Here is a 9,004-nt window from a genome sequence, read left to right as displayed (position 1 = left end):
GGACTGATGTTGAAGCTGAAACTCCAATACTTTGGCCACCTGATGTGAAGAGCTGACTCATTTGAAAAGACCCTGATGCTGGGAAAGATTGAGGGCAGGAGGAGAAGGGGACCACAGAGGATGAGATGGTTGGATGGCATCACTGACTCAATGGACATGAGTTTGAGTAAACTCTGGGAGTTGGTGATGGACAGGGAAGCCAGGTATGCTGCAGTCCATGGGGTTGCAAAGAGTCGGACACGACTGAGCGACTGAACTGAAGCGCTCCTAACTGTTCACTTTTCTTTATTATTGGTATTGGTTTTATTAAGGCATGAGAAGAAGAGTATGGATTCAATACAAAAACAATAGGAATCTACTGAAGCTCCTCAGAATGGAAAGTGGGAATGGAGGCAATGTTTTTGTGTTTGTTTTTTAAGAATATATTTTTATTTATTTTAAAATTTCTATTGGAGTGTAGTTGCTTTACAATGTTGTATTAGTTTCTACTGTATGGCAAAGTGGATCAGCTATATGTATACATATATCCCCTCCTTTTGGAGGATGTAGTGTTTTGTAAAGAATTGTTTGGAAGCAGCATCCAACATGGTCAGAAGGGAGAGTAGGGGCAAAGGTGCAGCCCCAAGAGCTGAGGAAGGGCTGACCAAGGACTAGAAACCACCCCTTCTGGAGAGGAGGAGGGCTGTCTTTTGCTCACATGTGTGTGGCAGTTGGAGCCTGGCAGGTGGAGGTGCACAGAAACCCTATTAAAATGAACATCTCTACATGCTGCACAGGTGAAATAATGTCTTTCTGGAGCTCACAGGCTCAGTGGCAAACACTGTGGAACTCCTCTCAGAACAGAGTTTTAAAGCACTGGGAAATCCACTAAGAGTTGGCTTCTGGCTTTCCTCCTGTGGAAACAGACAAATGAACACATGTGAAAGGAAAGCCAGTGAATGTGGCCAGTACGTACACAAACACCAGAAAAAAAACAAATCAGATTCTTTTCATGTTTGAGGATATTAAAGAAAGGGGAAAACAGCTTCACTTCTGTTTGCTAGCTCATTGGTCTGCCTGATTGTAACAGAATTTGAGGTCCATGTGAAGGAGAAAGGTGTCAGTCTGCTTTCGGCCGTGCTTCAAGGTTTGGGGTTTCACCTGAGCAATGAGTTTCAGTTTTACACATCTTTTTTCTGATTTACATTTTCAGATTCCAATCTGCTAGTCAGGATTGTCTCCATTGCAAGGAACTAAAATGCTCTTCAAATCAGTTTAAGAGAGAGAGAGAATTTATTGGCTCTTGAAACCAGGAGTCCAGACACAAATCTGAACTTCAGGTATAGCTGGATCCAGGCACTCAAACAGTTTCACCAGGAATCACCTCTCTTGCTCTATCTCTCGGCTCTCTTTTCTGTGCATTCTCTGAGAGTGCAGCCCCTCTGAGAGTGTTAGAAGCACATTCTCAAATCAGACAAAAAGCTTTCTCTTTCCCAGAGAACTTTTTACTAAGAAAAGTTCCAGATTGGAGTCTTACTGGTTGCATCGGCTTGGGGTAAATTGCTTCTCTCTGAATGTGTGGTTGTGGCTAGGGGATGTGGCATCTTGGCTAGTTCGTGCTGTCATCTGGAACTGGGGGTAAGGCTAGCCATCTCTCAAACCCCACGTTGGAAAGTGCGGAAAGAACAGCTTCCCCAGGAAAATTGAAGTTTAGTTACCAGAATTAGGAAGAACAGATGCCTAGCAAACAAAAAACACAGCTGACCCCTACAGGCCACTGATACCAAAACCACAAGCTTATTGAAGAGTCCTGTAGGCACATGTATTCAATAATATGAAATTCCAGTATTATTCCAAAAGGGTAGCTTTGACTCTAATTGGGAGCCAACTCACCTCCGGTATTTCCAGGAAAAGTGCATCCACTGGGGGGCAAACTCCAGCACTGAGAGGTTCAGCCTTGTTGAGATCATGGTATAGAGCCCACCACTGGTTTTACCTAAGTGCACTCTCTTCTCTGGAAGGATTACTTCTGAGGAAAGTGCTTCAGAGAGTACTTCATGCTTTAAATGTGTTTGCACAGCACCTTGAGTTCTCAAGAAGCACCACATAAAGGCGTGCAATTTTAATTGTGACTTTTCAAAGCACTGATTCCTAAAGTGGCCTGGCATTTAGATAATGATCTTAGAAACCCAGCCCTGGAGGAAAACTCATTTTTCTCATAGGCTGTGACTCAAGTGAGTATGAAGTTTTCATCAACTCTTAAGAATCTCCCTGATTTCTGATATTTTGAAAATAAGGGGGAAAAAATCAGCACCTATAAATTTGAGATACTCAGCCTATATGTCTGTTTGCATTTATATTTATTGAATGAACCAATGATTCATGGAGAAGGGAGCCACAGAGGATCAGATGGGTTGATGGCATCACTGAATCAAAGGACATGAGTTTGAGCAAACTCCAAGAGACATAGTGAAGGACAGGGAAGCCAGGCATGCCGCAGTCCATGGGGTCGCCAAGAGTTGAACACAACTTAGCCACTAAACGATAACAAATGATGATTTAGCACTTGACATATGAAGAATATGAACTCAGGGAAAACATTAAATCCACATATTCATTCAGCACATGTATTAAGTACCAACCACGTGCCAGGGGCTGTTCTAAGCTCTGGAGATGTAGGAATAAGCAAAACAAAATTTTCAAAATCCTTGCTTATATCAAACTTACATTTTAGTAGCTGTGTCCATTCATATACAGCTTTGGGTCTCCTCTGTGTCACTGACAGGGATTGTCATAATCACCAGTAAACATGCAGGACAAATTCTTTGCGAGTGCTTCCTCTAAGGCAAGGCTTTTGGCCAGCGCTCTGTGTACGTTTTCTCGTTATTCTCTTCTTCCTAGGGATTAAAAACAGAATTCAGAGAGATGCACAACCTGTTTAAGAGGCCCTAGGAAGTAAGGGGTGGAGCCAAGATTGAAACTCATTTCTCCATTTCTGCCTTTTTAAAAATTATTTCATTTCTTACGGTTGTATCATCTATTTATTTGTTTTTGACCATGCCATGTGGTATGTGAGATCTTTGTTCCCCTACCAGGGATTGAACCTGAGCCCCTTGCATTAGAAACACAGAGTTTTAACCACTGGACCACAGGAAAGTCCCTTCACATCTGCCTTTTAATTTGTACCCTTTCTTCGAGTGTGGAAGGAGGATGATGCGAAGTGGTGGGATTATGGCAAACTGGAGAACAAGCTCTGTGCAAAGGGAGCCACTATCTAGCCACTTGGCACAGGGGAGTTGGCCTGGTGTAGCCAAGTCTTATGATTTTTTTTCCAGAGAAGCTAGCAAACAGAATTTTGACGTGAAAACCAGTTTTTAAAATACTAGTTAAGCTAAGTATTTTTTAAAATACTGGTGAAAGCTAAACACAATCTGTCTGAGCATTATTCAGGCCATAGGTCTGCCCTTCTATGAGAAAGCACCCCAAAACGAAAAGTGGGTTGAAAAATACAGCTCTGGGGGCTTGCATGATGTAGTTGTCAGGTTGATTTGATAAGGCTAAGTTAAACAGGTGCCCCTGTTTACCAGTAAAGCAATGTCCTTAATGAAAGTTAACAGTGAGGGAGCAGCTGGGGCGTTCCTACCCACTAGCATGGAGGAGGCTGAAGTGAGCCATCTTAGGCTGGGTTGACAGGCCATGCTTATCTGAAAGGGAAAATTTAACTTCAGGGCGGGCTCCATGTTACATCTGAGGCCCTAATAATGATGATTATGCTGTCACTGCACAAGACGCAGTTCAAAATAATTCTCTTCCTAAAAATTACATTCTGCTCGCTTCCTGGTTCTTCTTTGTCTCCTCTTGCCCCAGGACTCCCATGCTCAGCAAGCCTTTCCTCTTACCCACCCCAACGACTGGCAGTCACAGGACAGATGGTGGTCCCATCACTGGGGTGGTCTGAGACCAGAACAAGGCTGGTCACCTGTTGGTGGCAGTGCCTCTTCCTGTCCTGGCCTTTGGAGGGAGGGCAGAAGAACTTCCACATTAAAAAAAAAAAAAACATTTGCACCATCAATAGGCTGAGACTCTACAAGACAATAGTTTTGCTTAAAATGAGTAAAGGAATTCCCATCTCCTGGATCTTCACAAGATCAGAAAACCTCTGTTTACTACAAGGATTGTTTCAAAAAGGAAAGTGAAATCTGGCATATGAAAAATCCCCTTTCTATCCGTTCTCAAGATAGTAACTCTGCAGACATATGCCACGTGTATTCCATCACAGCACAACAGTGCTGTCGTGCGCTGGGGACAGATTTGCTGCTGCTGCTAAGGCTGCTGCTGCCACCGCCGCCTCCACCACCTCCTTCTGTTGCCTGGAGAAAGCCGAGGCATGTGGCACTGCTGTGAGATTCTTAGAAGATCAGGCAATTGTTCCTGGCTGGGGCCCTACAACTCAGTTTGTACAGCAAGGCTCTGAATCCTACCTCTCCTGGGCCCTGGAAGCCTTGTTTTTGTTTTCTTTGGAAAACACACACAGTAAGGACTTAGACACTTTCTGAAAGGAATAGGAGAAGGAAAACTCCCCCATTCCTTACTTGAAAGATCATTTACTTCTCCCGCTCAGGGAGGCAGGGCAGTGCTATGAGTGTCCAGAGACCTGCATTCTAGCCCTGGTTCCCCTAAATCCTTGTTTTGGAACCCAGAACCATTTATTAAATCTTTTTGGGCCTCAATTTCCTCATCTGTAGAGTGGGAATAGTAATAGGCCCAGACACACAGAGCTGTCACAAGGGTTAAATGGTATGGGCAGTAGAAGCTGCTCTCTGCACAGAACAAGTTCTCCAGGTCACGGGAGCCTCCATGTATCCCCACCATTGACCGCCAGAATCCACACCCTAGGTTGCTGCTGCTACTGCTGCTAAGTCGCTTCAGTTGTGTCCGACTCTGTGCGACCCCATAGACGGCAGCCCACCAGGCTCCCCTGTCCCTGGGATTCTCCAGGCAAGAACACTGGAGTGGGTTGCCATTTCCTCCTCCAACGCGTGAAAGTGAAAAGTGAAAGTGAAGTCGCTCAGTCGTGTCTGACTCTTAGCGACCCCATGGACTGCAGCCTACCAGGCTCCTCTGTCCGTGGGATTTTCCAGGCAAGAGTACTGGAGTGGGGTGCCATTGCCTTAGGCATCTGCTTCACCTTGGCCTCACCACTAATTTTTCTGGGGCTCCTTGGTCAGGTGATCAGGAGTTATACATGATGACCAGGGTTACTCAAGTGCAGTTCTTTTTTTAAAAAAAATTTTATAGAAGTATAGTTAATTTGGGTTTTCCAGGAGGCAGGAGTGGTAAAGAACTCGCCTGCCAATTCAGGAGATGTGAGACAGGTTCGATCCCTGGGTTGGGAAGATCCCCTGGAGGAGGGCATGGCAACCCACTCCAGAATCCCATGGACAAAGGAGCATGGTGGGTTACAGTCCATAGGGTTGCAAAGAGTCGGACAAAACTGATTCGCCTTAGCATAGCATGTGTAGCACATAGTTACACACTTTACAATGTTATGTTTAATTTCTTCTGTAGAGCAAACTGACTCATTATATATTCTTTTTCACATTCTTTTTCATTATAGTTTATCACAGGATAGTGAATCCCTGCGCTGTAGAGTAGGGCCTTGTGGTTTACCTCTAGTGCAATTCTTTGGCTGCTGCAGGGGAGACCTTGGTACCAGCTACACCCGGAGCCTTATTTAAGTGTCACCTTTACCTGAATTTCTGGGCTGCTTTGGCCACAGGCCAGAGGAGAGTAAGTCTGTCTACCTCCTGCTCCAGGCCGCTCCCTGGAGAGGCCAAACTCGCAGTTCCCTGGGTGTGGAGTCCACCTGCATCAGAGAGGGAGGGGCACTGTGGCCATGCAGTTTCCTCAGCTCCAGGCTAGATCCACTGCTTCTTTTTTTTTCCCCCATATTTTAATTTTTATTGAATATATTAACATAATATTTGGACATAGGTGAAAAATATATTGTTGAAATTCATTTCACCTGAGCTTTTTACTTTTAATTAAAATTGCATGTATGATTTTCATTATATTTCTATTGGCGAGCACTATCCTAAGGTGTCCTGGACGAGCCTGTTCTGGGATTCCCTGGTGGCTCAGTAGTAGAGAATCTGCCTGCCAAGCAGGAGGTGCAGTTTCGATCCCTGGGTCAGGAAGATCTCCTGGAGAAGGAAACAGCAACTCACTCCATTATTCTTGCCTGGGAAATCCCATGGACAGAGGAGCCCGGCATGCTACAGTCCATGGAAGACTCACTGCTTCTGAATCACTGGGGCCAGGGCCTAGGCATCTTCAAGTAACAAACCCTCTGAGAGAGAACAGCCTATCAGATCAGATCAGATCAGATCAGTCCGACTCTTTGCGACCCCATGAATCGCAGCACGCCAGGCCTCCCTGTCCATCACCAACTCCCAGAGTTCACTCAGACTCATGTCACAGTTAGCATTTATGGCCCTCTGGTCCCTCAAACTCTGCAGATGTTTTCCTCAACCTATCTCTCCTCGTGTGTCCTGCTTAACTGGGTCATTGTCGTGCAGGGAAGCCACGCCTTCAAGCTACAAAGTCCCCTGAGTCTGGGATCGTCCCCATCACCTCATAGCAGAGTTTGGCCCTTCTCCCCTCCCCCTATCCTCACCCCCCAGACCTGTTCAGGCCTTCCCCTTGATTTCACACCAGAACCAGTGGTCTTGCTCTCACCTGTCTAATCTGGAGGTCTTGATCTGGAATGGACACCTGGTTCTAATATTCCCGTATTTAAAATTTTCCAGTGGTTTCCCATCCTGCAGGATCCAGTCTGAGGCAGTTAAAAGCCTTTGTCCTCAGCTTCATCTCTCTGGCCACTCCCCTAGAAGGAAAACTCCAGCTGGACTTATCTGATGCCCAGATCTTTGAATTTTCCATGGAGCTGCTTGCCTCTGGGCTACTACAGACACAGCACCCTTCACTGGAACAGTCTTCTTTGCTACTCTTCCTTCAAGTCTGAGCTGAAATGTCACCTCCTCTGGTGAGAGGTTACAAATAGAACATCTGTCACCTTCCCAGATGTTCTCAGGTAGTGCTGACTACTCCCTCCTCTTTCCCTGTACATGCCCTCAAAATATCACCCATGACTCTGTATTGCCTTTATTTGCTTGTGTGTTTCTGCCCCTCTAGACCCATGAGGGATTTCCATCTCATTAATTTCAAATTCCAAACCTTTATCAGGGTTGATAAGGTCCAGTATGATTTGGCTCACACCTACCTCTTCACCCCAACTCCTATCACTCTGCCCTACCCACTTCACCCTGTCACTCTGGCCTTCGAACTGTTTCCAAGATTACCAGACTGCTTCCTGTTCTGGGTCATTGTTCTTGAAGTGACCTTTTTCTGGAATGGCCTCCCCTAGATCTTTCATGGCTGTCTCTCTTGAATGCTCAGTCACTTTAATCGTGTCCTACTCTTTGTGACCCCATGGACTGTAACCCAGCAGGCTCCTCTGTCCATGGGGATTCTCCAGGCAAGAGTACTAGAGTGGATTGCCATGCCCTCCTCCAAGGGATCTTTCCAACTGAGGGATCAAACCCACGTCTCTTATGTCTCCTGCATTGGCAGGCGGGTTCTTTACCACTAGTGTCACCTGGGAAGCCCCTTGACCTCCAGATCTCCTCTCAAATGTCACCTCCTCAAGAATCACTTGGCCAACCAATCAAAAGTAATCTTCCCTCCTTCCATTGTCTCTTGCATACTATATTTTCTTTCCTTTATAGCACTTACCATAAGCTATAGTTAATTCATTTTAAGAATCAGCCCTATTGGAGTACAATTTACATATGGTAAAATGCACATGTTTAAGGTGTACAGTTATGTGAGTTTTGACAAATACCCAAATATTTACCACTCTACTCAAGATGTCAAATATTTCCATAATCTGTATAATTTTCCTGATACCCCCTTCCAGTCAGTACGCCCCGTCCCCAGGGCCAGCCCCAGTCAATCTCTACTCTGCTTTCTGTTCTGTTCCCATAGCTTAATGTTACTTGTTCTAGAACTGCATTTAAATGCAATCATCCAGGGAGTTCTCTGGTGGTCTAGTGGTTAGAATTCAGCACTTTCATTCCTCTGACCCAGGTTCAATCCCTGGTCAGGGAACTGAGATCCCACAAGCTGGGCAGAGGCAGCACCCCCTAAAAAGAACAGTGTAAATGTTATTATCCACCAGCATGTACTCTCCTGCCTGGCTTCTTTCACTTTGCAAAATGTTCTGGAGGTCCATTCATGTTGTAGCAGTTATCAGCATCTGTTTCTTTTTATTATTGAGTAGTAAGCTATTGTATGAATATATCTATTTGCTTGTTGATGGACACCTGGGCCATTTCCATTTTCAGGCTATTACGAATAATGCTGCTTTGACTTACAGACACAGGAAACAAACTTATGGTTACCAAAGGGAAAAGGAGTTGGGGAGGGATAAATAAGGAGTTTGGGATTAGCAAATACAAACTATTACATATGAAATACATAGACAACAAGGTCCTACTGTATAGCACAGGGAACTATATTCAATATCTTGTAATAAAATATAATGGAAAAGAATCTGAAAAAGAATATATCTATATCTATCTGAATCCCTTTGCTGTATACCAGAAACTAAAACGGCATTATAAATCAAGTATACCTCAATTTTTAATTATCTAAATAAATAAATAAAGCTGCTTGGACAATTTATGACAAGTCTTTGTGTAGACATACATTTCATTTTTTTCAGCTAAATATCTGTATTAGAGATTGCTGGGCATATGGTAAGTGTATATTTTACTTTATAAGATACTGCCACATTTCTTTCCAAAGTGATTTTCCATTTCACACTCCTGCCAGCAAGATATGAGTTTCAGTTGTTCCACATCTTTGACAACACTTATTACTGGTCTTTTAAATTTTAGCCACCCTAATAGATGTATGGTGTTATCTCATTTGTATTTCCCTAACAGCTAATGACATTAGACAG

The 9,004-nt window shown here is 44.3% G+C and overlaps 1 protein-coding gene across 1 annotated transcript in view; it reads right to left on the bottom strand.

Annotated features, from left to right (window-relative positions):
* Window positions 1-268: 268 nt before the first annotated feature.
* The window catches only part of PURA (purine rich element binding protein A), a 64,573-nt gene continuing 55,837 nt past the window's right edge, over window positions 269-9,004 (bottom strand). Inside the window, exons 2-3 of the transcript XR_011567707.1 lie at window positions 2,707-2,876; window positions 269-893 (exon numbers count right to left, since the gene is read on the bottom strand). The gene's annotated coding sequence lies outside the window, so the exon portion shown is untranslated. The remainder of the gene's footprint in view (window positions 894-2,706; window positions 2,877-9,004) is intronic.

This window comes from Bos indicus, chromosome 7 (assembly GCF_029378745.1).
Source record: "Bos indicus isolate NIAB-ARS_2022 breed Sahiwal x Tharparkar chromosome 7, NIAB-ARS_B.indTharparkar_mat_pri_1.0, whole genome shotgun sequence".
Classification (NCBI taxonomy): Eukaryota; Metazoa; Chordata; class Mammalia; order Artiodactyla; family Bovidae; genus Bos; species Bos indicus.
This window is presented reverse-complemented; position numbering and strand designations above follow the sequence as displayed.